This window comes from Aptenodytes forsteri, unplaced genomic scaffold, assembly GCF_000699145.1.
Source record: "Aptenodytes forsteri isolate BGI_AS27 unplaced genomic scaffold, ASM69914v1 Scaffold340, whole genome shotgun sequence".
In the NCBI taxonomy this organism is placed as follows: domain Eukaryota; kingdom Metazoa; phylum Chordata; class Aves; order Sphenisciformes; family Spheniscidae; genus Aptenodytes; species Aptenodytes forsteri.
Window position 1 is genome coordinate 955,768 of NW_008795441.1, and position 27,006 is coordinate 982,773.

The 27,006-nt window shown below is 43.8% G+C and overlaps 1 protein-coding gene across 1 annotated transcript in view; it reads left to right on the forward strand.

Annotated features, from left to right (window-relative positions):
* Positions 1–27,006, forward strand: part of MAP2 (microtubule associated protein 2) — a 188,895-nt gene that overhangs the window by 36,846 nt on the left and 125,043 nt on the right. The window contains exon 2 of the mRNA XM_009281067.1: positions 13,929–13,994. The gene's annotated coding sequence lies outside the window, so the exon portion shown is untranslated. The remainder of the gene's footprint in view (positions 1–13,928; positions 13,995–27,006) is intronic.

Genomic DNA, 27,006 nt, shown 5'->3' on the forward strand with positions numbered 1-27,006 from the left:
AAGGATGATGTTGCCAGTTGTCCAAGTTGTGAAGTTTTTGATTTGCATTGACTGGAATGCAATTTAAAATGATTAATGAGGGCGGTACAAAATATTAGGCAATTTGCAAGTCCTATGAATAAGGGCTGCTATTAAGTGAGATGAATCCCAACTTTAATGTACTTGAGTTGTCTTGGGGTTTGGTTTCTAGTCTGAGCTAAAGTCAAGGCTCAGTTGTGGGAGGTAAGTGCATGTCTTTGGGGAAGACTTGTACTGAGGTGGATGGGGTGAATGGCCCCCCTCTCTGCTCACTGAAACGCTGCTGAGCCACAGCACAGCAGACTAAGTGTTTCCAAGCTTGCAGCAAGATCTGCAAAGAGAGGTGATCCCAGAGAGACTCAAGAAAACAACAGTACCCAAAAGCCAGGAGTTACAAAGGTGAGTCTACATATTAGAGATCCCCAGCAGCTAAAAGAAGATAATGCAAAAAAACCCAAACCCACTGTCCTCATAAACTGGATTCTGACTATTCCTCTTCTGTGGCTCCATGCTTGTACCTGTAGAGTACAGCCAAGAACAGGCTCTGTAGGGTCTGTCCTGCCACGTTTACCTGGGTCGACTAACTGTTAGAGCTCCAGTTGTCGTGCTGATTGCAGTGGGGATATTCAGAGGACAGCAGAAGGTGACTTGAGCAAAGCTAGTAGACCAGAAAATGCAGTCTTCATGTGGAGTTGGGAAGAAGTCCTCTGGGTGTGAACAGCTGCAGGAGGGCCACCCTCCTCCTGTTTATGGCTTTTGTTCAGGTGGGACCGCAGACAGGTTGTGCTATGTTGTGGTGCTCTGTTGCATTTTCTGTCTTAACTTCTTGCAGAGTAGTGGTTGTTTCCCATCGACTTAGCTGTGGTGAGTGATGATGTTATAGTGTAATTCTGAAAATGCCTTTGTAGTTTGCACTACCATATTTCTGGGGCTCGGAAAGGTTTGCAAGAATAGCTTTTTGGGTGAATATATCAATAGTTAATTTGGAGTTGGTTACCCTGACAGTGTGAGCTTTTGGTTCACGACAGGTTGCTACTAGTCCTTTCTGCGGATGACGCAGAGTTGTGAGTTGGCTGTTGGGTTTTTTTTTTTCCTTCCCTCCTCCTAGGAAATTTATCTCATCAGATCTTTTCTGTATTGTTTTTGAAGTTGTAGCTGATGGAATTTAAAGGTATCGGTGGAAATTCCTCTGTCCAGGATTCAGCTCCTAAGAAGGGATACCCACTGTGTTTTGCTGGTAATGTTGGTCCTGACTTGGTCTGCAGGACCAACTTCTAAAAGCAATGAAAGTTTAAGCTGGTTTAAATATCCCATCAACTACATGCAGAGAATCATCAACATAAAGAAACAGCTCAGAAAGCTGGATGCTTGTTAATATTCATCCGTTAATGATTTATGAGGCTAAAAAAATATAAACAAGTGACACTTCATATTTTGCCACAGCAGTCTCCTATCCTTGTTTAACGTTGTTAGTGGAGAGCTTGTGTCCAAAAGGGTGTTCTGTGACACCATCAGCTGAATAAGGTCTTTCAGATGTGTCTGTCTGCATTAGTAATGAGAATGCTTGCTCTCATTTTACAAAGGAACTGTTTTTTTTAAATATAACCCCCACCCTCCCAGCCAATTCTGATTACAGCCCTCTTTCATCCCTTTATCTAATGTTGGCTGAAAATGCCTTTGTCTTCAAGTTCCTTCAATTCTTAATGATTCAGTTGTATTCTTTTTGCCAATTGGTGCAGAGAGAACCTTGGAGCAAATGTGTGTTAGTTATTCCATTTATTCTCTCCTCTTCATTCCTTCAGCGGTCTCTTTTAATAGTGTGCTCCTGGTTTTTCACTCGCAGGTTCTGCATCGTTGCTTGGGGTTTATGCTCAAGGATAAGAGCCGTCGTGCCCCAAAAGGCTGACTTTGATTCTGAACCCTTTTAAAAAGAGGTAGGGAACCTTCTTGCAAATGCTAGGAGCATCTGTGTTCTTCAGTCTCTACTTTCGCGTTAACAGGGGGACAAACACCTTCATCTGAACCAGTCCCACTCCGTGGGCCAGCTGGAAGTCTAGGGGATGGCAGGTCAACAACCCAGTAAACCTGTTTGCTCCCAGCCCCTAACTTACAATTTCAATGGCGCTGTGGAGAGGCAAGGGCCAGCCTTGGTGCCTTCCCCACCCCACTGAGGTGCTCCAGCAGCAAAGAGGGAAGCAGTAGGTGGGATTCACATGGAAGAGCTGCAGGGCTTGTCACACCTGCCTTGTCCTCTTGAGAGACCATGTTAATGTAGTGGGAGCAATATTGGCGCAGTGCCGTGCTCCTCTTGGCATGCCTTTTCCAGCCCTAGTGTCCCTGGAGCTGTAGGCGTTGTGAGTCTCTAAACCCTAACCCTAATAGCAGGTTGGGGCTGAGGCTGAGGTCCCCAGCACCATGGCTGGCCCAGATTAGAAAGGTGTAGAGGGAGCAATGTTGGTGTAGTGCCATGCTCTGCACCGGCGATCCTGATTTGACTTCTTGGGAAGCCCGCTGAAGGATGGAGAGAAGGCAGTATAAATCAGTCCTGTGGCCTGGCAGAATTTTGGGGGGGGCTGAACCAGTTGCCCGATCTATGCCCAGTTGCATGGTTATAGAAACCGGGCGCCTGTAGGATAGGAGAACAGGATCCTTATTCACTCCGAGGAGGATGCCAGCATGTCTAGGCACTGTCCTTGGTGCTCTTTTTATAAAAATAAATACATAAATAAATTGTTTGCCCTTCCTCAGTAGCAGGTTGTTGTTTTTTTTTTTTTTTTTAAATATTTCAACAAAATATCATCTTTGCTTTTAATTAGCCCAGTGAATTCCTCTTTTATCCCCCTCCTCCCCCCCTGTTGATTTAGAATGTAATTGCTTGCTTGCTTTATCTTAACAAATTGTATACTCTGGAAGATTTTTATTACTGTTTGGTTTTCTGTACTTTAGAGAATCCTATCTGAAAACATGTGTTTTACAAGGAAAGATTAGAAGAATGTTTTCCCAAACTCTCCCTTTTGCTTATATCTGGACTCTCCCCAGTTTGCCAATATCTTTTTTACTGTGCAAACCCCAAATTTTGGCACTTCTGCAGCTGAGACATCACCACCAACAAAGAAAATGGAATAATTATCCCAGTGTTTTAGGGACAGCATCCCCATTAGGATAAATAAAATTGTGATTTGTTTTTTTTTGCCCACAGTAAACCTTTTCCTGCCAAGCTACTGCCTAGCTACTTACTCCCGATTTGTCTAGTTATGTGTTTGAGGCCTCGTCTCTCAATATGCTGTTCAGTCCTTTTCTTTCTTGATTTCCTGCTTTTAGGTTTGGGAGATGCTCTGCAGTATGCTGCAATGATCTTAGTTTTTAACATGTTTTTCTAAGTGTGAAAAGCTCATCCCAACTTGGGGTCAAACCCAAATTTTCTAAATGCAAAATCAGGAGGAAATGAGATTAATTTATCAGGATCTGTTATTGACAAACTCATTGCCAGTAGTATTTTTTTCACTTATGCTCCTGTCCTGTAGTTGCATGTAAACTGCTTGTTTGTTTATTCATTCCAAAATCTTTGCAAGGACGAGATTAAACTGACTGGTTTGTAATTTCCCGCAGTTTCCTTTCAAGAGAGAGTGCAGCGTTTGATCTGGGATCTGCTCTGAAACCTTAAATGCTCTTCTTGAGTCAGGAAGGACTCACAAAATTTGCTGAGCTGCATTTATCTTGTTTTGAGTGTTTCTTAAGCTGCTTTTTCCTATTCTGACCCTAGGTTCTGCTGCTTTTTAAAATTAATTGCATGCAGTATTTGCTAACAGTTGATCTTACTTGTGAAAATTGAGGCAAATGTTGAGTATGTTGAATCCTACCCTTCTGTCATCTTTGCCGTACCTCTCTGCTGAACTGTGACGCCCTGTCTGCTTTTCAGGTCATATTGAATCTTTTCTGGTTGCCTTTTATGTTGTTTGCTAGTTGTAATTAATTTTGTTCCTTAGCTTTTATGATTGTATTCCTGTGCTTTTGCTGTCCCTTAGTTACATGATGTTTGTCTCTGTTTTTTGTATGATTTTTATTTGAATATTCAAGCTCTTAAAAAGCTTAGCATAGTTGTATTGGTCTCTGACTATTCTTCCTCTGTACTGATATAGTTTGTTGTTAAAGCTGCTAAACTCTTATTTCTGTCTTTCCCTTATGGTTCTGTGTATCTCAGGAGCCTTGCACAGAGCATAAACCCCTTGTCTTTTGAGCTGTCCGTGCTTTCTTCTGTTGCCTGTCAATCTGAACGGAAATCTTCCAAATAAACCGTGGTAGGATGGTAGAGGAGCTGAGACTGGCAATTTTTCTCTCCATCCTCACCCCAGCCTTCTCCCCTTTTAGTTCCAGGCCATATTTTCATCAGTGCTCTAGTGTTGCTGTGGGGTCACTGCTCTGCTGAACAGTATGATCCTTTGAATACAGTGTAAACCAGTGTCTGGATGGCTTACAGTAGCAAGAATCCCCATGGCAGTTGTTGAAACAGCAGGAGAAGTTCCTCGACTTACTGGCAGTGCTGCCGTTTGGGCCTGTCATCTAAAATGCCATTGATTAAGGTGGAACTTCATCTAAAAGAAGGTCACGTCCCTTGAGGTATATCAGATAAGTTCCAAGGTCCTCCATTTATCCGAAATTCCATTTTGCCTAATGACTTTCGTCTTCTATCCCATTCTGATAAACCACATTTGACTATAATCATGTTACACCTCCCAAAAGTCTCCCTGGTGATGGCGATTGGATATGGCACTCTTCGCTTCGTACCCTGAGCTCATGGACAGTGTAACTGAGCGCTGTTAAACAGCTGCTGCTTTTCACCCTCGAGGCAACTACCTGGTAGAGATGAGGGAAGTAATTCTCATGTACAGAGCGCTGAAAAAACATTTTGGACAGCGCTGTGAGACCAGGGTGAATGAAACCTGTGTTTAAGTTATCCAGTCCAAGTCTCCAGTCATTAAACCCATTTTAGTCTTGATGTAGCAACTGCTGTGGACTCAGTGGAGCCGTGGCTGACTTCAATGTGTGTAAGCAAAGAGGGAATCGGGATCATTATGTTAACCATAGGAAATCTGCTTTTATGGTGATGAAAACCAGAATCAATCACAAGTAGCTAATGAATTAGGCTGCAGTATCTGCTTTGTTCATTTCACAGTCAATGCAACAGTCAAAATCCATTAAGAAGCCCTTTGCAACAGGGTCTTCTGCAAAGAGGATATCTGTAACACACAGTACACACACTGCCAGCCCTCCTTGCCTTTATCTGAAGCACTACAAGAGTGTGTGTGAAGTACGAGTTCTGATCCAAATGCACTGAAGTCAGGAAAGGGCTTCTGGTGGTTTTAGCTGGGCTTTGTCTTAGAGGTCAAAGTGGCTATTAATTGTGGTTGGGTTTACTGGAAATCTGCAGTCTGTGAAGACAGCTATTGGACAGGATCATCTCCACGCAAAGGACCTGGATGCTCATGCGAAGAGGGACATGCTGGCACAGTGTCGCATCTGTGCCCATGTGGGTCAGGCTGACTAGTCAGCAGCATTCTCATAAGGTGGCTTTTGTTGCCTCTCCTTCGTAGTGAGGACAGAGTTGCTTCCCCTCTGCGCAGCTCAGCTGCTGGTAGCTCTTCCATGGGTTTCTGCCTGACTGCTTTCGTTACATAAAGCACTGCTAAGTGAGAAGGTGTTCAAACCAACTCTGCTACACGTTATTACATGTAACTGCAATTTCAATTGCCTGTCTGGTTGGTTTTGCTGTCGAGGAACAGCAGTGAGTTATTAGGGCTAACCAATTTTTTTTTAAATTTCTTGAAGGAAAGTGTGGACATGGGAGAAGATAATTAGATGGCAGCTTTTAGGAAGGCAGTACTTAGCTGCTAGGGAAGATATCTCTGAAAACAGGTTGGTCTTTAAATTGACTTATGAAAATGAAGGAGCATATACCTTTTCTCTGAAAGGGATCACAGATACAGACCCATTTCAGGAAAACCTCTATTTTCAATGCTGCATTTCACTATGTGCCAACGTCCCACTGACTGAAACAGAACTTAAACGTTTGCTTACACATTGTCCTAAAAATAAATGGGATTTAAATTGAAATACTGCCCAAAACCTATGATTAGACAAAACAGATAAATTTGTGTATTTTACATTGCAGTTATTGCTTTATATATGTTTAAGGCCACGCCAGCTCAGAGTTTATATTTTAATTGCAGGTCATGCAAAATTTGATTCAAAAATGATTCATGAATTTAAAATATTTTATTTATAAACTTAATACAGAATAATAACTAAAGCTTCTGTGATGAGGTATGACATGACAGTTAATTGAAAAACATTAGGTTACATGGTTAAGTGAAGTACAAACTGACATTTGACTAAATTCTGTCACAGTAGCTGTGATATTTTACTGTAAGCAAGTTTTTGTCTTGATTCATCGCCCCACTGATAGGCCAGGAGAGACAAAAGTTGCGAAGAAGTGGTAGGGTTTGTATCTGCAGTATTTTCTTAGTCATAAGCCATGTGATAGGATAGCAAAACACTCAGCGTGTCTCTAAAATGCACATGGTATGGACAAATGGACACCCACCAGGACAAGGGCTGCATGTACTCAAGGGCTACCAGAGCATCTGTGGCTAAGTTGAGATTAAGGCTGGGGTTGAACTGGGTGGTACCAGCTGTTAGATGCTCTCAGGAGTGTCTCTCAGTCTAGGCAGAGGTGTAGCGGGAAAAGGTGACCAGAGTTTTCAGCATTAACTGGTGGATTTGGATCCTACAGCCTTAGGAGCCTGCTTTAAGCATCTCTCAGAAGCAGGAATTTATGTGAGTGTGTTGGGCAGTCACTTTCCTTTCCTCTGCAGGCAGAGAGCGAAGGGCAGAATTGCCCCTAAAGACAGGATGAAGCTGTGGAGGAAGGACTAACGCAGGCAAGCAGAATAAGTAATGCAATGCTCAACAGATTTCATACAGCACATGCTGTTCAGGCTTTTGACTTTTCTGTGTTCTTTACCTGTTGGGGGGAGGCAAGGGTTGTTAGGGGGAGGTATCAGAAAGAGGGAGGTAAAGGAAGGATGCATGAAGAAGAGAGGACAGTGATGGAAGTGAAAGGGGACGAGTAGGAAACAAATGGAACTGGAGGAGTGAGAATGAAGCAGCATTTGGAAGAGAGCTGGGAGGAGGCTTTGGAGCAAAGAGCCAGGTAGTGGCAAGGGGGATTTTGAGAACTGGAATTAGAAAAAGCCGTTGATTACCTTGTAACAGTCAAGGCAACGCCACAAGAATTGTTTTTAGCTATGTCAGTCTATCTTTGCCTTTTCTGACACTCTTAACTCTTAATTTTCACTCAGAAAAAAATCAGTTTCTGTGTTGTGATTTAGCCCGAGCCGGCACCTAAGCACCGCACAGCCACTCGCTCGCTCCCCCCTGGTGGGATGGGGGAGAGAATCGGAAGGCTAAAAGTGAGAAAACTCGTGGGTTGAGATAAAGACAGTTTAATAGGCAAAGCAAAAGCCGCTCGTACAAGCAAAGCAAAACAAGGAGTTCATTCCCTACTTCCCATCGGCAGACAGGTGTTCAGCCATCTCCAGGAAAGCAGGGCTCCACCATGTGCAACCGTTACTTGGGAAGACAAACGCCATCACTCCGAACGTCCCCCCCTTCCTTCTTCTTCCCCCAGCTTTATACACTGAGCGTGACGCCATATGGTATGGAATATCCCTTTGGTCAGTTGGGGTCAGCTGTCCCGGCTGTGTCCCCTCCCAGCTCCTTGTGCACCCCGAGCCTACTCACTGGCGGGGTGGTGTGAGAAGCAGAAAAGGCCTTGACTCTGTGTAAGCACTGCTCAGCAGTAACTAAAACATCCCTGTGTTATCAACACTGTTTTCAGCACAAATCCGAAACATAGCCCCATACCAGCTACTGTGAAGAAAATTAACTCTGTCCTTACTACAAAGGAGAGACAACAAAACCAGCACCCTGAGAGACTGACAAAAGCTCATCCTCCCATTTATCTTGGGGCGGTTGTGAATCCTGAGTCCCTCACAAGACTTGGTGCTTGTGGTGGCCATGGGAGTTGCCTCTATCTCTTGTTGATGTGTGAGGGAGGATTTGTAGGAAAAATGGTATCTTTAGGTAGACCAGAGGATTAATTGTCATTTGTGTTTTGACTGCTGTGTGTGCCAGCATTGCTCTGATAAGAACAAATGCTATTCCCTGAAAACTTGCCTTCCATTATGACCTTAGCTTGTTGTGGCTATAACACTACAGCTACTACTTTATGTGGTAATGCAAAACTATGCAGTTGAACTCCCTGCAGGGAGTGGAATTAAAGACGAAATAAAAATGGGAAAGAAGAATAAACCCACCTCTTTCACCTACATGTTCAAAACAGTAATGAATCTATTGTAGACACTCTGGTGGCTCAGGACTGTCAGAGAGGAGCTTTGTGCTAGCTTGTATAATCTTTGAGCCTCCTAATAATGCAGTGTTGACTGCAAAGGTCTGTCTTGCAGCCTCCAAAGCCATTGTGCTCGTGGATATGTGCAGTTCAGCGATCTGGTTTTGTGGAAAGTCATGGCACTCTCAAGTGGCATTGGTTTCTGCAGGAGTGTTGGTGCTATCAATTATTTCTGATATTGCAGGCTCAAGGAACCAACTGAATATTGAAATTGTCTTCCAGGGGGCAGTGGGGAAATCACTGGGCTCAATGTGTTGGTGACAAGGCACTTGCAGGCTGTGCCGATGGGGACACATCAGATGAGTTTAGTGATGTTTCAGTGGTTCTCTGAGACAGAGGTTTGCTTCTGCCATGTCAAAATTTGGGGTGTGACTGCTCACTCATCTCTTTACTTTTTGCTTTTCCTCTGTGGATGGATTTTGAGCTTGGGGTGTTTTGCCCAGCTGTCACTGGCACCCCAGAAGCAGCGGGCTGAACAAGTGGTGAGACTGGGCTGTTCCCCTCCACATGCAGTACCCAGGGCAGAGGTGATGGTTTATTATGGGGTTATTATACAAAAGCTTGCATTGCAGCTGTTACTAGTAACTATACCACATTTACATACAAGGTTTGGGGCCTAACAAACACCTTTCATGAATTTTGCTTTCTTATTCTTTTGTTCTCACTGGTCTCTAAGCTAGAAACCAAGGATTTCCTAAGAAAACCCAAGAATATGTTTATCTGGTAGCTTCAAAGGGTTCTGCGCAGAATTGGTTGTTCTGAAAAGCAGGCCTGGGAGGATTTTAATATCCTACATCTTCCAACTTGATTTCAGTGACATGCTGTCACAGAGCAAAATGGAAATAGGAGATCCCTTTCTAAGTATTCCTTATATCTATTATTTAGTTGAGGAGAGTCAGCTTGGATACACAAAAGAGAGATCGTGCCTGAAAATATCTGTCTGACAGGTTTAAAACAAATAAGCTGAGATAGGGGAAAGAGAGGACATAATTTGCCTGGGTTTTGAAAGCTCGTTTATATAACCATACTGCACAGAAGCCCATGTTGTGTCAGCTGGTGGGTTAATGGGTGCAAGAGAGCTAGTCATGATACTCGGTGTGAACGGATGCCTTTGCATGGATGCTGGGGAATGGCAATGTCATGGGTACAGGCCTGTTTTATTGGTAGCCTGGGAGGAAGGACAGGTAAGTCCTGTGAAGATGTTGAAATCTGTGGATACGAAGCTGGGGGCACCACTGGTGTAAAGGAAATAGCACAATTGAAAAGGCTTTGGAGGGGCTGGCTGCATGAAGTGGGTAGATCAGCTCTTGCACACTCGTTCTTTGGGGTGGAGACTAAAAACAAAACCAGGGCGCCTCTGCATCCTGAAACTTTCTAACCTGTCTTGAAATCCCTTGCACCTTGTTACCCACAGAAGCTGCTAACTCAGCCTGCAGCTTTTCCTAACTCCTCCCCACCTTTCATCCTCTCTGTTATCAGTAACCATAGAGATAAAGATGGTGACTCTAGCCTCAGCCTTCCTCACCATGTAGCCCTAGTGAAAGAGCTAGTGTGCTATATTGCATGTGTTTTTCCAGAATTAATGCCCTTCTATTTTGTTTTTCCCCCCTCGAAGAGGGGAAAAAAGAAAAGCAAGGTTGTCTCTCAAATGGCTGGTAAAATAGGATAGTGTAATGTTTATTATTACGGCAGAAGAACAGGCAATTTTTACAGAGTCTGGTGAAGCATCCGTCTCCTCTCAACCTCTCCAGCAGGCAGCCATCCCCAGCACTGTTATAAGTGGTAAGACAATAGCGAATAAAAAGAAAAGTCCCCGTTCCAGGGCTATTTTTACCAGAGTGGTGCAGTTTCTGTTCAGTAGACTTATTCCTCTTAATCTACATCACTGATGATACTGGATGCTATTTTAAGCATTGCATAAAATGTTCACCCAGTCTTTGCTAAAAAAGAAGCAACCAACCCCCAAGTCCTTTGTTAAAGGCTGGTTGCAAGATTTTGGCAGTGGTTTGGGTGAAAAGATCTTAGGCTGAGGTTCTGGGAGGGTCTTCCAGCTTGGCTTGGCAACAGAGGTTGTGTGTGACCTTGGGCAAGCCCAAGCCCCTTAATTCTTCTTTTTTTCATTACTCTGAAAATGAGGAGAACACTACCACTACCCCGTTTTGTGTTTTGGCTCTTCTAAGTAATCTGTTATAATCTGTCTCCTGTTTTGCCCAGCACCTTGCACAGAGGAACCCAGTATGCAGCTGGATTTTCTAAGCTCTCCTACAGTACAGTAATGAAACTGAGTGCACTGTCTTGCATCGATGTCAGAATTAAAGAGAAAAACCCACCTGAACATGCAAGATCTTTTAGAGTTTAGACCAGGCTTCAGTCACAGTCTCACCACCTCCTTTACTGAGACTGTAAATGTCTTTATTCCACTTTGAGAGTTATAGTGCTGAAAATGCATGCTATGTTGCACGGGTTCATAATTTAAACATTTCCAGGACCTTGAATTGTCAACTTACTAATGTTTGTATTTTCTTTTTGCTCACAAGTGTTCCTGTTTCACTGTGGTGGTGTGCATTAATTTTATGTGATGAATTTGCTGTGTGGCTGATCCTGCTTTCCTGGCTGAGCCAGGAAAACATGAGGTTAAATTTCAGACAGGGCTGAGTGTTGTCTGTGTTCCAGCATCTACCTGGTTTAGGCCCTTCATCCCTGTCTCTTCCTGTGCCTTTTGTCTTGTCAGAAATGCTTTTATAGGAATATGTCGCAGGGCAGACAGAACTAACTTGATTATTAAGATTTTCTTTTATTTGCAGTAGCTTATGATGAAACCATTTGCCATGGGCTGTTTTGGCAGATTGGGTCCCTGGAAATCCTTGCATGGACAGAGTGAAGGCGGTTTGGATGGCTGGTTGAAGATTCAGCCATGGGCTCCAGCATGTAGGACACAGCCTGGCAATATGTATCAGTCCCTTGTGAACCACATGAGGTCTGCCAGGAACATCTGAGAGAAATTACAGGACAGTTTTCAGGACTTCTTGCTACCCCTCCACCATCCCAACTCCATGGTTTTGTTTCTGGGACCTCCCAGAGCTCCTGGTTGCTTTGGGGGGAGAGCGGCTGGTGGAGGGGGAGCTGTGGAAGTGAGGGAGGGACGGTAGCAATGCTGTGAACAAGCACCAACTGTTAAATGGTGGAGCTGAGGAAGACGAGGGCAGGATTAGAGTTTCCTTGGTTTCTGCAGAGGATGAGCTCTGCAGTGGGAGGTTTGGCAGCAGCAGGCACCCCTTCCGATGAGTCACAGGAGGCTTTCTCAGAGGAAAGGTCTAAATTGCGCTAGTGCTGCTCTTGCTCGTTTTTTCCGTTCCTTCTGAAGGCCTTTTTACCGCCATGCAGTACTTGCTCCACCATCATCCTTGTCCCATACAGGCTGTCTTTGGGGGCTACCTTCCTTCATTTCCTCGTCCTCCTCACTGCTGTGGTGATTTAGAGAGTGGGGGAAAACTGTCAGGTCAGGACAGATGCTTTTAAGGCGCTAGGATCTGTTTACAGCAATGAGGGTGGAACTTCTGGTTGATGCAAAGTTTGCTGGATGTGTGAAAAGTCATCTTGCCATGGTTGGGGAAGGCAGAAGGGAATCAATTCCCTTTGCAGCCCTCTACCCCCAAAATTTTGGGAGGGAAGCCCTGGAAATCCATGGAGATTACTCCTTCCTGCAAGCCCCTTGCCCCTCTCAAAGGTAAATGGGGTTTGTTCGACCTCTCCCAAACTTTGTGGTAGGGAGATGTTTCCTTCTCCTGTTGACATCCTTCCCGCTCAAGGGCTCTACTGTCACGGACTGAGAAACACCAGCTTGCTGTTGGGAAGGTGGATCTAGTTGGCTTGTGTGTCCTGACTGAAGAGAAATTTAAGCTTGTCTTCAGGCCTTAAGAGTGTGGCTGGGCTCATTGGTTTCTCTTGACTGCTCCTTTGCTGCTTATGCTGTTTCATTACAAACTTACAATGCTCAAAAACAAACCAGTTCATCTTTCAACTTTTTCTCACTCTCTTTTTAAAAAAATTTCTTCATGTTCCTCTACCCCTTCTTTGCTGCCCCTCCCCAGTTGTGCCGTGTCTGCTCCCAAAACACTGGGTGATTTCCCAATTCACAGGTTCCTTGTCCTACTCAGATTAACACTGTTCTGGAGAAAACCTTGGAATAGGGAGGTGAGATCAAGGCAGACACGATGGCTGAATAGTGGCAGCCATCCACTCCCAGCAACTCGTTTGTGAGCTGAACTGTGCAGTGAGCCCTGTTCCTCTGTTGTATTAGTCCTGAAGGGTCCCCGCTCATCCCTACAGTCTTGCAGCACTTCTGCATTTTCCCTGGTTTTATTTCCCGTTGGTGTGAATAAGCAAATGCAAGGCTCAAATAACAGAATAGACAAGCTGGTTCCAACACGTGAACAGAAGCATTAGATAGAAAAATAAAGGGGGAGAGCGAATCGCCCTCCTAATCTGTAATGCAGAAAATACTAAATCCCTCAAGACCTCCTTTTCAGCATGTACCGTCCGTAAAACCTGTTTAGGATTTGGATCGGCATCGCAGTGGAAACTGGGTGCACTGCTGCCTGTGTGCAGTGCATGCCTGTGTGTATTTGGCAGCAGTACAAAAGAAACCAGTTGATGATATTCATAAGATTAAAGGCCCGATTCCTGGGGACACACTTCGTTGGATGCAATTAAAATGCCTGTCAGGCACTTGATACCAGCAACCCTTTGACGAACTGCTTCAGCAGCCGCGAGGTGCAGCATCCTATTGTAAGTGGATGATGGCGGAGCCGGCTGGTTTGTCATCGTTCTCGAAATTTCTGTGGCCAGTGAACTCCCTCTTCCTCTCCCACTCACCCTCTTTTCCTTTTCACCACTGCGGGGACTTCTTCTAATTTGCAGTTTTCCTTTTCCTGACGTACACATGGTAGATAGAAGCTGGTGGCTTGCAGACTGCGTCTGTAGGCAGCGAGCCGATGGATAACAACACTCCAGGAGAATGATTATGCAGCAGTTATTTAAGGATAGGCTTTTGTGGTATGGCAGCGTATGAGCTGGTAATGATTTTCTTTTAAAAATGTCAGCTTTGTTTGCTTGTTGAGGATTTGAAAGAGTTAATACCTTTATGCTGTAGCTTTTTGGATTTAGTCTGCTGTAGATTAAATTCCGTAGCGGTGCACACTGGATGAATTAAAATGTATAGATAATAAACTTCTGTGGTTTTGTTTATAAATATATTTGATGCATACATAATGTATATTATATGCACACACCCCTTCATACACACATACTTGTATGGATATGTTTATGCATCTATGTCTTTGTATAATAGAAAAAACTTTTCTCGTAGCTGAAAACTGTTTTTCAGCAAAAATTAAGTATTTTCAGGGTTTTTTTTCCCCCCACCTTTGTTTTATATTAACAGATTCTCCAGTATATAGTCTTGGATGTGACACACTGATTGGAATCTGCTTGTTCACAGATCGAAAAGGTAGGACACCTCTGTATTTGTGATTTTGAGAACGTGGGAATGAATGTAATATGTATTGGTGTGGGCTGTTCTTAGTGGTGTTTTTTTTTAATTTTATTTAAACAATAGTAGTTATTCTTCATTTTGCCAAACTGTTTTGTTGCAGCTTTGCATAGATTTTCAAAGTGTTTTGGCAGGCACTGTAAAGTTATTTTTGATGCGTACACATATGCTCTAGCTATTTAATTAGTCCTTTCAGCTGCAGCTACCAAAGGGCGAGATACAAACTTAAGTACTTGTCTATTGTCTTGGGTTAGTATAGCGAGGGTACAAGACTGCCTCCAGTCATATCAGATGTGGGGGTCATCTTAATATTGATTTTAGCATCAGCAAGAACAGGGTTAAACTCACTGGCTTGCTCAGAGCAGGTACAATCTATCACAGCATACAGCAGAAAGCATAGTGGTGGTTTCATACTGTATCGCTTTCATGGAGGAGGGAAACTTCTTTTAACCCGTTCACTGCTGCCAAAAACCGCATGTGTCTCAGCTCAGGGTTTTTATGCACAGCGTTTCAATAGCCTGGCAGGGCGGGGCAGTGCTGGAAGAGCGTCTGTCTTTTTGACGGCTTTTTGACATATCACTGGCACGTCAGAAATTATTTCTACATATCAAAATGAAGCAAACAGACTGGAGTTTTTTGGCAGTGTCATTGCTAGTTCCCAAGTCATTTATTATCCTCTTCCCCCAACACCTTTTGGCTTTGGTTGCTTTAACCCCTTGATGCTGTAAAGGAAACGGTGAGATAAAACCCTGCAGAATAAAAAACATTAAGCGACTTTCTTTGTATTGAACTTTCAGATGTGTCAAGTGGTTAAGGAATACAGATCTCATTGATTTGCAGTGGGGACTGTGCCCTTTAAAAAAAAAAAAAATTAAAAAAAATCTAGGCAGGATTGAAAATCTGCTCCCTCCACCTTGATGGAGAGAGGGAAAGGTATATCCATCTCACATTAACTTCTCAGGTGCCAGTTCTCGCCCAATACCTTCCAAACCAGACTTTATCGTGTGTTGTTCTTCCCAGGTGCCCTACAGCTGATCATACTTCTTAGCTCTGCATTCTGGAGGGAATATGTGTGTTTGTAGGGCAGCAATCAAAATCTGCATGTGTCTTCAGTCTGAAGTTTCAGGGTGCCTTTTGAAAACCAGAATAAAAAAGGTGAGAAGTTCTTCAGGAAAGGCAGTTATGTTTCTAGCCTGGGTAAACCAGGAGTAATGATAACTGTGAGAAAGCCTGGTCCTCTGAAATGGCCAGTCTGGGTCCCCAGACAGGCAGGAACCCCAAGCCAGAACGTCAGCGCTGGCAAGGATGTGGGCCACTGCTAGCAGCAGTGCATCCCTCTGAAATGTGATGAATAATCAATTTAATTGCAATAAATTGCTAGGGCTGATTGATAGATGCTGTTTCCTGTGGGAAAGCATTTGTGAGTTTTTCAGGATATTCTCTCTCCTGTTTTTCTTACGTACAATTCTATTCCTCGTTTTACTCTTCTACAGATCTTTCTGTTCTCTTGGCCCTTGTATTTTTTCTGTCCTTGTCAGAAGGCTTCTCACTTAATAGGTTTTCCTGGCTAAGTAAAATTCTTCAGAGGAATGCTTTACTTGTTAGTTTTTCTTAGTTGCTTTTAATACTATTTCCTCCTGGTATCAGTTATCACTGGACTCATTGAAATAGAAAAACCTGAAGTAAATGGTGTATAAAATGCTTTAATTCTTGAAAAAATGCATTCAGTGATCTGTTTTTAGCTATGAGCAAGTCCTTTCTCTTCCCTCTACTTTTAATTTCACTTCCATTATCCAAGGGCAACAAGCCAAACTGCAGTCTCATTCTGATTTCATTAATGTTTTGCAAACTCTCTCAAGGACTAATACTGCTTGATGGGCTTGATGTCAAAATCCAAGGTTTTGCTGCAGCATTGGAGAAGGGGAAAGGAAGGATCTCTCACAAATAGAAGTGATGGCATTGTTAGCAGGCGAGTAGAACTGCCTAGTTTTTACAGTATCTGTGGATAATGAGTCAAAGTTGTTGACAATGTGATGCCCTTGGATGAATGGTTTTCATCTCTTATGGAAATGTCTCTTATCTCCTGTGCTCAGCATCTTACCAGTCCTCTATGGTCTCCTAAAAACAAAGAAAGGGTGTCAGCTATTTGTTAATAAATCAGAGTTGGTGAGGAGACTCTGGTTTTTTTTTGTTTTTTAAATAAACAATACATATACATTTCTTACACCTCTGATTGATCAGTCATTTTAACCTCCTCCTTTGATCTGGGTTTTTAAGATTCATGTTACAAGTCGTTCCTTCTGGCTGCAAAGAAGAAAATGAGATGTTATCCTGGCAAAAATGGAAATTATTTCAAACAATATAATTTTCTTGAAATAGAGGTAAGGGGCACTTACTCTGTAAGGAGAGAATTAATTCTAGATTGACAGGATTTAAAAAGCCTATGGCCACAGGGGTAGCATAAGATGGCTTGGAATATCAAAAGAAAAACATTTTGTTAGCTGATACAAAAAGGCAACAAAAGCCAGAGCGTGCAGTCGCAATGAGGTGTGTTGGATTACAGTTTGTGGACTCCAGGGCGTGCACCCAGAATGACGTGATGTTTGGCACTTGTCTTCATTTAAACACATGGCATGGTGACCAAATGCGCCACAGGCATTCAGAAGTAACGCGTGGCGTCAGTTCATCCCCAGGGCTCTCTTGCAGGGAGCAACATCAGGAGCGAGCTTGGGCCCCCATGCCTGCCTCCGTCCTGAGATCGTCATCTGTGTTTTAACCCCACTTGTTAGACGGCCCTCTCTTAGCACATGCGATGGAGGTAAGAAGTTTTGCTTTATGGCTGTTCTAGGCTGGGTCTCAACACCCTCAGTTTGTTTACTGGGGTTAGGGTTAGATCACCAGTATTAACGTTGTCTTATCCTATGATTACATGAAACAAGTATTTTTTTGAGCATTGGAATTAATGGTGCTGACTTTCCTGCTGATTTATGCCTTGTGCTTGATGATTAATTATCCATGAAGATCTTCCTGCTGTTTTACTGATTAGAAAGACTGCCTCCTAGGCAATTTTTTCAGTGGCAAGTAAGGGTCCTATGTTATGGCTTTCCTTTCATTTGGGATATTGAGGGGGGTCACTTGCAGGGTCTGTCTCTTCTACTTGGATGTCTGTTTTCATGTGACTTGTAGGAAGACAGTTATCTCTGCTTCTGCACCAAAGCAGGCTGAAATTGGTCAATGGACTGAAAAATTATTAGCTGGGGAGAACGTAATCCACATAAAAATGGTTTTCTGTGGGTAAGACTGGAGCTAATGTATTGCGGTCCTGATGAAAGTTGTTTCCTGTGGGTTTACATCTTTTGTGCCCCTCCTCCCCTACCACATCTTCACTTACCTTTGTGCCAGAGTACCCCAGTTTCTCTGTGGCCCTGTGCTGTCAGCTGGGCAGGACACAGTGTGCACTGGAGCTGCTCTGGGGTGCTGGCTGGCCATTGTGTGCATGTACTGCCTAGCTGGAAGATCAGAGGCAGCAAGTGGTGAGGTTATGTCAGTGTTTTCTTCATTTGGGGGAAGGGAGGACTCATTTATGCTTTGTTTTTCATTTCTAGGAAGAAAGTACATTTCTGTCCTTCACTCTCTGTCAAGCTGTGTCTAAATATTAAGAGAGAGGGACAGTTAGCAGAAGTTTGGTTTAGTAACTTTAGGAAGGACCCTGTATAACCTGTCAAGAAAATAACCATCAAAGTGCAGAAATGCAATGGAGGATGAACTGGAGCAGGAGCTCAGTTCACATGGCCTCAACTGGAGGAAGAAGTGATTAGGTGCAGGCCTGTAGTTCCTGTGAAGGGTTGTAAGCTGCCAGGTTCATTTCTGAAAGCTTGTGTCCTCCTTCTCTTCCTTATTTTCTTTGTCTGTAAAGCAGACAAAGAAATGCCAATGCATTCCTCAGTAGGGGTATTCATCAACTTCTCAAAATGATTGAGATCCTTGGTTAGGGGAAGCTGCATATGTGCAAGATTTGATCAGGAGACTTAGTATGGTGGCTTTTGTCTTGGCTGCAGTAACAAAGGGGGGTTGTGGTATTACTGAAGTAACAGTACCAATAAAAAGCTTAGAATACATTTAATAAAATACTAGATTTCTCCTGTCTTCACCCATCAACTTAACTCTTTCTTCCTGTGGAGCTCTTTGCTGTATAGAATTACATTGTGATCATACAGGTCTGTGATGGCTTTTAACATGATAATGAATAAATGGCAATCAATTCACCTGTCCCATTTTATACAAAAGGTGGTTATTTCATGATGGACACTTAAGCTGGCATACCAAAGCTGGGAAGGCCAGAAGAGACTGTATTGCCAGTAGCATGCTAGGAAAAAAACCTCCATAGCAGCAACGCTGCTGACTCATGCTTTACAAACCTGGAACATTCCCCAAAAGGCTGGAGATGCAGATTAACTTCCTTTCCCTGTCCTGGTCAGGGGACAATTCATTGTATTATTTGCCACCAAGTGAAGCCTCTAGATAGTTATGCACTGCTGCATTTTTACTGACATTTTATGGAGTACATTAGCATGGAGCTTGCGAGAAATCATGGGCAATTTATTTTAATACGTTGGGTGTCAGTCAGTGCTAAATCACAGAAGCTATTCACGTTTGTTTTCTGAGTCATCCTGGTTCTTGCGATAAGGTGATTTTTCAGTATGTGTGGTTAGTAAATTGGGTTAATCTTTTCTTTTTTTTTTACTTTGTGTGTATATTTGCTCTTAAAAATGCAAATGTATGCCTTAATTGGCTAAAAGAAAATGAGTCACATTTAAGAAAGTGCCTTTCTTTAGCCTTTTCATCATCAAGGGGAAAGAAGTTCATGACTGCTAGAGACAGGAATAGGGAGCAGTGGGGGAGAGATCAGAACTGTGTATTTAAATGTCAGTGTAAAACTCCTGGTATTGTGAGGTTGCCTGTGTCTCTGTGGTTCCTAAATCACTTCCATCCACATGCCAAAAGGACCTGAGCACTGTGCTGCTCAACATGGTAGCATTTCATACTGAAAAAGTTCATCTTATAGTGGAATCCACAGCCCTGAGTTTGGCTGGGGAGAGAAAGGTACATGTGACAGCTCTGGGGACTTACGTGCAGCACATGCTCCCCTTCCCCGTTTCAGTTGTTTGAGTTACAGACGTGGAAACAAATCCACAACACATCTCTGTGAAAAGTTCCTTGACAAATTCCTGCTGACTTTGTGGACAGGGCAGCACAGTCCACTGCATAGGTGGTACAGCAGAGAGGAAATCGTGCTAAACTGGTATCTCATTTTTGCACTGGGGAGAGCACCTAGCTCTGCTCTGTAGGAGCACTGTTTACCTACTCGGTATATCCGTATGCTGCGAGGCAGTAGTGTCGGTCAGTGTGCTGTCAGGCCCCACATGTACTTCTGGCAGCAATGCACGGGCTAGTGACTGTTACTCTCTTGCAACTGTATTTTACGACCTCTGTGAGGAAGACTGTTAGTGTTTTCTTGTCATTTCTGTGCTGATAATTGTCAAGATAAGATGGGGAGTTTCACAGGGTTAGAAGCCACTCTTGCCAGTGTGGATTTTCCAAATTCTCCTGCTATTTTTTTAGATGTTTGGGCATCAGGGAGAAAGGGCAGCAGGAGTGGAAAACACAGGGCTGTAAGGATCTGGAGATTGATTGGGTTCTGCCTTTGGGTACTCTAGCCCTGGAAACCAGGCTGCCCTGTCTGGGAATCGGCACTGCTGCACCTTTCTTCCCTTGTATCCAGCCCAGAGCACACAGGGGAGCAATCTCACTGATAGCTCCAGCTTGCTTTCATTTCTGTCTGAAAGCAAAGGCATAAAAACCCAGTCTGCAGTCACAGTCCACCTGAAGTGGTCTCTGACTGGGGTCAGAGAAGGGACAAACCCAGTAACATTTGATAATTTAGAACAGAACTACCTGCTTTAGGATTTCCATAGTCGCAGCAATTTAACTGAAATCTGTTTAAGGGTGGATTTACTTGCATCAATCCAAAACCCTTCTCAGCACTGTGACTGTGGTGGCCCGACTGATGGATTAGCATTAGGGCCCTCCGTATTGACTTAATGCAGTATAAACCAAATTTATAATGATTCAAGATGGCTGATACCTGTATTGATAACTTGATGGTAAATGAGGGCTTAGTTACTGCTGCAGTTTAAGTGTATGCCAGCCTCATCCTGGTGCTACAGCAGGGGGTAATCCTGGCCAGCTGTGGAGGTGCTCAACTGCTCTCAGGATCAGCTGTCCAGTGAGGACAGTTCCCCTGCCCTGATGACATACTGCTCCGGTGACTTTCTCCGTGAAGTTGAGTGTAGTCTGACAGTTGATCTTGTCACTTTCTAAAGTTTATAGGAAGTCTGAAAAAAGCATGCTTTATTTTTAAGGGAAACAAACTGCAGCTAAATGTGCTGTGCGGTGAGCTCCTCACTCAGAACATGTGCTCTGCTAGAGCCAGCATGCAGCTCCTACACTGTATGCTCTGAATCTCTAAAGGAGAAGACAACAGCTGAGTAATCTTTTCTTGGGTTTAGCAACAAGATGATAAAACCAAACGAACGTTAGATGCCAAAGAATGAGTCAAGATTGCACTGATAATACTTTTTTTTCATAGTCATGATAACGTAGAAGTTAAAGCAACAAATTGGGATGCTCAGTAGTATGCTGAATGCCCTCAGAGAAGATAGAAAACTGAGATATAAAACTCTGTGATCCTCCCCTCAGCCCGTAGTCCTATACGTATACCAAAGGGGCCTCCATCTCTTTTCAAAACCCACTGGGATCCGCAGAGGTTTGTGCTGTCAGTGCCTGCTGCTGTGGGCTCACTGTACTCAGAGCTGCTGTTGATGTACCCCTGAACAGGAGCTTGGTTTCTCCTCAGATGGATGTGCAGTGCCTAGGAGAATTGAATCCTCTTCCTTGGAAAGTTGCCACAAAGTACTGCTGCAATACAACTAAGCATATTAATAATCATTAAAATAAGAATGGGTGCTATTATTTGTAGCAATGGTGTTACGTAATGAATGATAAGAACAGCAGTATTTGTAACGGCAGCCATGAGACATGGACAGAATTGCTTACTGCAGCAATCTTGCCTGCAAGATACACACAATGCCTTTGAGCATTTAAATGAATGTGCTTATTCTTAGGTCTGTTGTATTTAGTGTCCATTAGTAAAAAATGTCTTTCAGCAAACACTTGTGGAAGTAATTATGAAAAGGTAAATTCAAGACTGATGTATACAACTATTATAAGTAGTTTTACAATTGTATAACTAGCCAATGTGTGTAAAAACTTTAAATACCATTGTGTGCATTACTCACAAGCAGGAAACTTGAGCACTTTAGTCATTAATTATAGAGCAGAAGGGATGGAAACCATGCTTCATGGTACAAGTAACGCATCCATGTGGCTCACAAACAGTATACAAATGAAGAATAACTCCCTGAAAGAACTCGCTAAAGAATATTTGAATTTAAAAAAAAAAAAGAGAGAAGTTCTCTGTGGCTCTATCACAGACAAAAGGAGACAAAGAGAGTGTCGTTCTAAACTGTTGCGTGTCTCAGTGGTCCCCACTCAGTCTGCTGTGTGCCCTCAGTGTTTGCCAAGGGAGGGTGTAAGAGCAGGGTAGTCAGAGACTTTGATCTTCATAGACCTTTCAGTATGATGTGGCTGTACAGCCCTGAGTACAGTGGGACTGGCTAGGAAGGATTCTTGAGAATTTTTGAGCAAGCATATTTGTATTATGGTGGAATCCTGTTATTTTCAGTGTTCTTGTCGTGTAACTGTTTCACCCTATTTTTGCAGGAAATGCAGTGTGTTTAATTTTATTTAGCATATTGAATGCAGGGAACAACAGCAGAAGGGTGCATTACGTGTAACGACTCCTGCTCCTGGGAGTTTGTGCTTGGCAGCCAGGCAGTGCAGGTCAAGATACTCCAGGCAGAAGGCTCTGCACAGCTGTATTGCTGCAGTTTGACTGCGCAACAGTTGTATGCACGGATGCCTTTGGGTACGAGGGTCTGTACTTGGCCGAGAGGTGTCTCCTGATTCTGCTGACTCCATGCTGGTGACATTGTTCTTCACCGTGTGTATGAAGGCCACCGTTACTGCTGCCAGCTGTATCGCTCCAGGGCTGGGACACCAGCCCTCCTGCGTGGGGAGAAATGAGGCAATTGCACCTTTTGCTAAAGATCATGCAGCACTCCTGAGCAAGACCTGGGCCTGGGGAGCTCTTCTCCTGACACCAATTTGAGAGCTGTAGCAACAAGACTGACTGTCTTGTCCTTTTTTTTCTTTTTTACTTTTTCCTCTCCCAGTTGTAAGGTGATCTATGGGAGGAAAATCCCACCACCTTCTGCTGATTATGTTTAAATCAGGGCCGATGGAGGCTCACGGCTATTGCAATATCCTTTACAGGCAACTTGGCAGATGATTGTGATTCTGTTCCAGAGACATCTTGAGCGCTGGAGCCACCTCCGGTACCTTTTGGACTGCAATTTGATACCATTACGACTGCACTACGAAATACTTCTTGGCTGTGCAACCCAAAACTTACTTTTTGTTCCTCATATGTTAGAGGTTAATCTGTGCCCAGCAGAGCAAACACTGAGTATTCAGCCATGGTGTCAGCTTTGCAAAAGATTTGTGATTTTCCCCCTAAAATACCAACCTATAATTAAAAATGGAGAAAAGCAGTGGGACACAGGCAAGGAGGTATAGTCAAAGCATTGCATTTGTGTCCATGTGTTCACTTACATTTTTTACATTTTCCAGAGATCTCTTTATTACGAGGAGCCCTTGTAATAACACTGTCTTGACACCTAAAATGCCTCTCTGCAGTATCCAAACGGGCAGGAGAAATACCGAAACAAACTCGTCTTCCTAATATCAGTGAAGGAGTGCTGGAGTTAGGATTATTTTTATGAGGTCTGTTGTAATAAAGTACTGTGGACAAACTAATTCCTGGAGCAAATCAGCTTCTTTCAGTAACCAAATATGAATTTGGCTTGTGTATGTATGTGTGTATAATCACATATAATACAGAAAAGTAGATTTTAAATCTATAATGCTAGGGGAAAAAAAGACTATCTTCTTTCACTCACCCAGAATTTCCAGTGTTTGGGCCATATTTTTTTTTTGAGCGTTCTACATCTGTCAAAGATGAGACATTTGCTTCTATCTCGTTAGGGAAAACGATTATTTATGTCTTCTGAAATACTGTTACTGAAGTAAAATTGATAAAATAATTTAAAAAAAAATTCTTACTGGGCCTAATCCACCACCTATGGAGTTGACTTGATTTGAAAAGCCTTAGGCTAGGTTTCTAGTGAAGGGTAGTCACAGATGCGAGCAACTCCTTTCCACCTGTACTTCTGTTTGTATAGTTTACTAAATGTAATGAGGAGCCCAAACTGCTCATACGCATTCTGCCAAAAAAATGTTACCACCTTTGGATTCAATTCATGTTACAGTGCTAATACGCTTCCTTGCAGTTATGCCCCCTTTCCTCTTAAAACAATGGAAAGAAGTAGTTGTGTAATAAACTACGTCATGGGAAAGAAAGTCATACGTTATGACAGAGCTTAAAAAGGCTTTTGAGGATTTACAGCCGTGTTTATGAGAACTGAACCCAGAGCATTTTCATTTCCCAGCAATGCTGCTTGCAGAGATCATCAGAAGATGGACGTATATAAAGATGTAGTGCAGGATGTCAGTCAGCTGGGAAGCAGGGGCACTCAGCCACTGCAAGAAGCCATAGCTGCTGGCCATGCCTGAAATGCTGACTTGCCAGGCTGCGGCTGATACACCGCCTTGCAGCAAAAAGACAGCAGTACTCCATCTCTGTGCAGGTTTGCTGTAGAAAGGTTAAGCCCATGGACTGGAGTAATCCTTGCAATATTAAAAGCCCCAGTCTTGCAGTGTCTGGGGGGTAAGGGCCCCAGACTTCACAGAAACTTGCTGAGATGGTCTGTCTCACCAGCGCCCTGATGCCTCCCCTCCGGCTTTTCCACTTGTCTCTGGCTCCTGGTTTCTCAGGCTCATCACCACCTTTTGCTTTTGGTAAAATGCTCCCGATAGCAGAAATTGGCCTTGGATCCGAGGTCCTTGGCTGCTTCGTGGAATTAAGTCTCTCACTGATCCATGTCATTCAAAATTCACTGCAGCCTGCCTGCTCCAGCCACTCTGGCTGATACTGGTGGTTTTCTGTACCTTTTTCCCCTGTATCTGTCACTGATTCTCTCTGTCTGTACAGAAAGTCTGCCTGGGACAGCCTGCATCTCTGAAATGAAACCGGCATCGCTTGTGCAGCCCTCTGCCATCCATGGCAGCTTGTCTCTGCCGAGGCTCAGAAATCTGATGAAACGCTGGGCTTGCCAGGCTGGCTGCTGTGTTTCCGATGCGGTGCTCCTCTGTCTTTCCCAGAGCTGTGCTGCTTTATCCCAGGGTCCGGCACACACATTTGCAAGGCACAGAGACGTAGCTTATCTCTGCTGTGCAGGAGCATCTGTCACAGGCTTTGCTTATTTTGTGCTTGACAGAAAGAATGGGCAAATTTGTAAATGAGACCATGGAAGGGAAAACCGTGGCCTCTGCACCTGTTTCAGGTTAGAGGGCTCCACGCAACGAGAGCTGGTCTTTGTATCAGCACACGTCTAGAGCTGGGGTGGGCGTAGGAAGACTACTTATCTGTTTAAGTAGACTTGATGGCTATTGTGTGGCTGCCATCTGTCCTCTTTCACATAGGATAACTTTGTTTTATTATTATCTTCAACCATATCTTACTAGGTCTCTAAACTGCTGGTCAGTTTGCATTCATTGTCGGATAAAGGAGCTGCTACTTTTCTTCACGGAAAATAATCTTACTACAATAGTGGTAAATGAGCCTTTCCCCCCCCCGCTTTTTGGCATGAGTGCCTTTCTGTGCAAGAAATGTGATTGATAGCAGGGGCCTTACCACAGCATTTATTATCCTGATTAATCACTGCACTTTAATAGGGCGCTTTGCTTTAAACAGAAGACAGTAGCCATATAAACAATAGCTGGAGCATTAAGCATTGAAAGCCAAAATACATTTTATGATTTAATATATTAGGAGGGAAATAAATGTAAGGTTTGGAGAAGAACAAGTGTGGGACATGGAAGATGCTTTAGGGAACTCTGTAAAAATTTTGCTAGCTAGAGTTGAAGGAGTTTTAAAGTGGGCTAACAGTAATAAAAATGTAATGGCAAATGTGTAACATTGTCGTGGTTTAGCCCCAGCTGGCAACTAAACACCATCCAGCCACTCACTCACTTCCCCCTGGTGGAATGCGGGAGAGAATCAGAAGGGTGAAAGTGCGAAAACTCGTGGGTTGAGATAAAGACAGTTTAATAGGTAAAGCAAAAGCCGCTCATGCAAGCAAAGCAAAACAAGGAATTCATTCACTGCTTCCCATGGGCAGGCAGGTGTTCAGCCATCTCCAGGAAAGCAGGGCTCCATCATGTGTAAACGTTACTTGGGAAGACAAATGCCATCACTCCGAACGTCCCCCCTTCCTTCTTCCCCCAGCTTTTATATGCCATATGGTATGGAATATCCCTTTGGTCAGTTGGGGTCAGCTGTCCCGGCAGTGTCCCCTCCCAGCTCCTTGTGCACCCCCAGCCTACTCGCTGGTGTGAGAAGCAGAAAAGGCCTTGACTCTGTGTGTCGGCACTTCAGCAGTAACTAAAACATCCCTGTGTTATCAACCCTGTTTCCAGCACAAATCCAACACATAGCCCCATACCAGCTACTATGAAGAAAATTAACTTTATCCCAGCCAAAACCAGCACAAACATTGTAGACACTGTTCATTGTGCCGGTTCGTATCCAAGTCAGTCTGCTTACCTGCTGTCAGGAGATAGTACTGATTCATAAGTTGGTGGCTGGTTCTGCTGTCTGCGTGGCAGTGTTGAGCAGACTGAAGGTCTTTGCATCTCTGGACCAAGTCCAAAGCTAGTTACGTGCAGCAGCTGCAGAAGGCCTGCAGCACTGCATGCGAGTGGGAATAGGAGTTGGTCTGCAGTTCATGTTATATTGATCTATTCTATCCAGGTGTTCTCAACATTAGCAATAAAGATTTTGAAGGGCTACAAACACTCAAGTGCCCAAGTGAAATTCTTCCCTTTGACAAACTGCCCAAGTCATGAGAATTTTAATAAGTGCAAGAAAGCAGGAATATTCTGGAAGATTTCTGAAAGTCTTTGTCATCCTGACAGAGGTTAAGCCTGTGTGAGTTCAGAGTCCCCCCACTGCTGTTGGAAGTGTCCTCCCATTGTTGTGCTCCTGAGAGCTGCAGGGTAGCCCCGTGGTTTTGCAGAGACCAGAGACTGTTAAATTGTCCTTAGGCACTTAACACAGCCTGTTGCTTGTTAGTGCATGTCTGTGAATTAAAAATTGAATAGTGTCTTAGCTCACTCTATAGCAAAATCCTGTACAGCTTTCTGTGCTGACAGGCTTATGGGAAGGGGTGAGTCCTCCAGCATGTGAAATGTGGCAACACTCTCAGGACCTTGCTTCCTTCACCAGAGGTAAAAGTTGGGAGGTGGTTGGTGCATGAGCGGGTTAATAAACAAATGAATTTTGAGGTCTTTGCTGTTATGTTATGAGCCGGCAGTGTGCCCAGGTGGCCAAGAAGGCCAATGGCATCCTGGCCTGTATCAGAACTAGTGTGGCCAGCAGGAGTAGGGAAGTGATCGTGCCCCTGTACTCGGCACTGGTGAGGCCGCACCTCGAATACTGTGTTCAGTTTTGGGCCCCTCACTACAAGAAAGACATTGAGGTGCTGGAGCATGTCCAGAGAAGGGCAACGAGGCTGGTGAGAGGTCTGGAGAACAAGTCTTATGAGGAACGGCTGAGGGAACTGGGGTTGTTTAGCCTGGAGAAAAGGAGGCTGAGGGGAGACCTCATCGC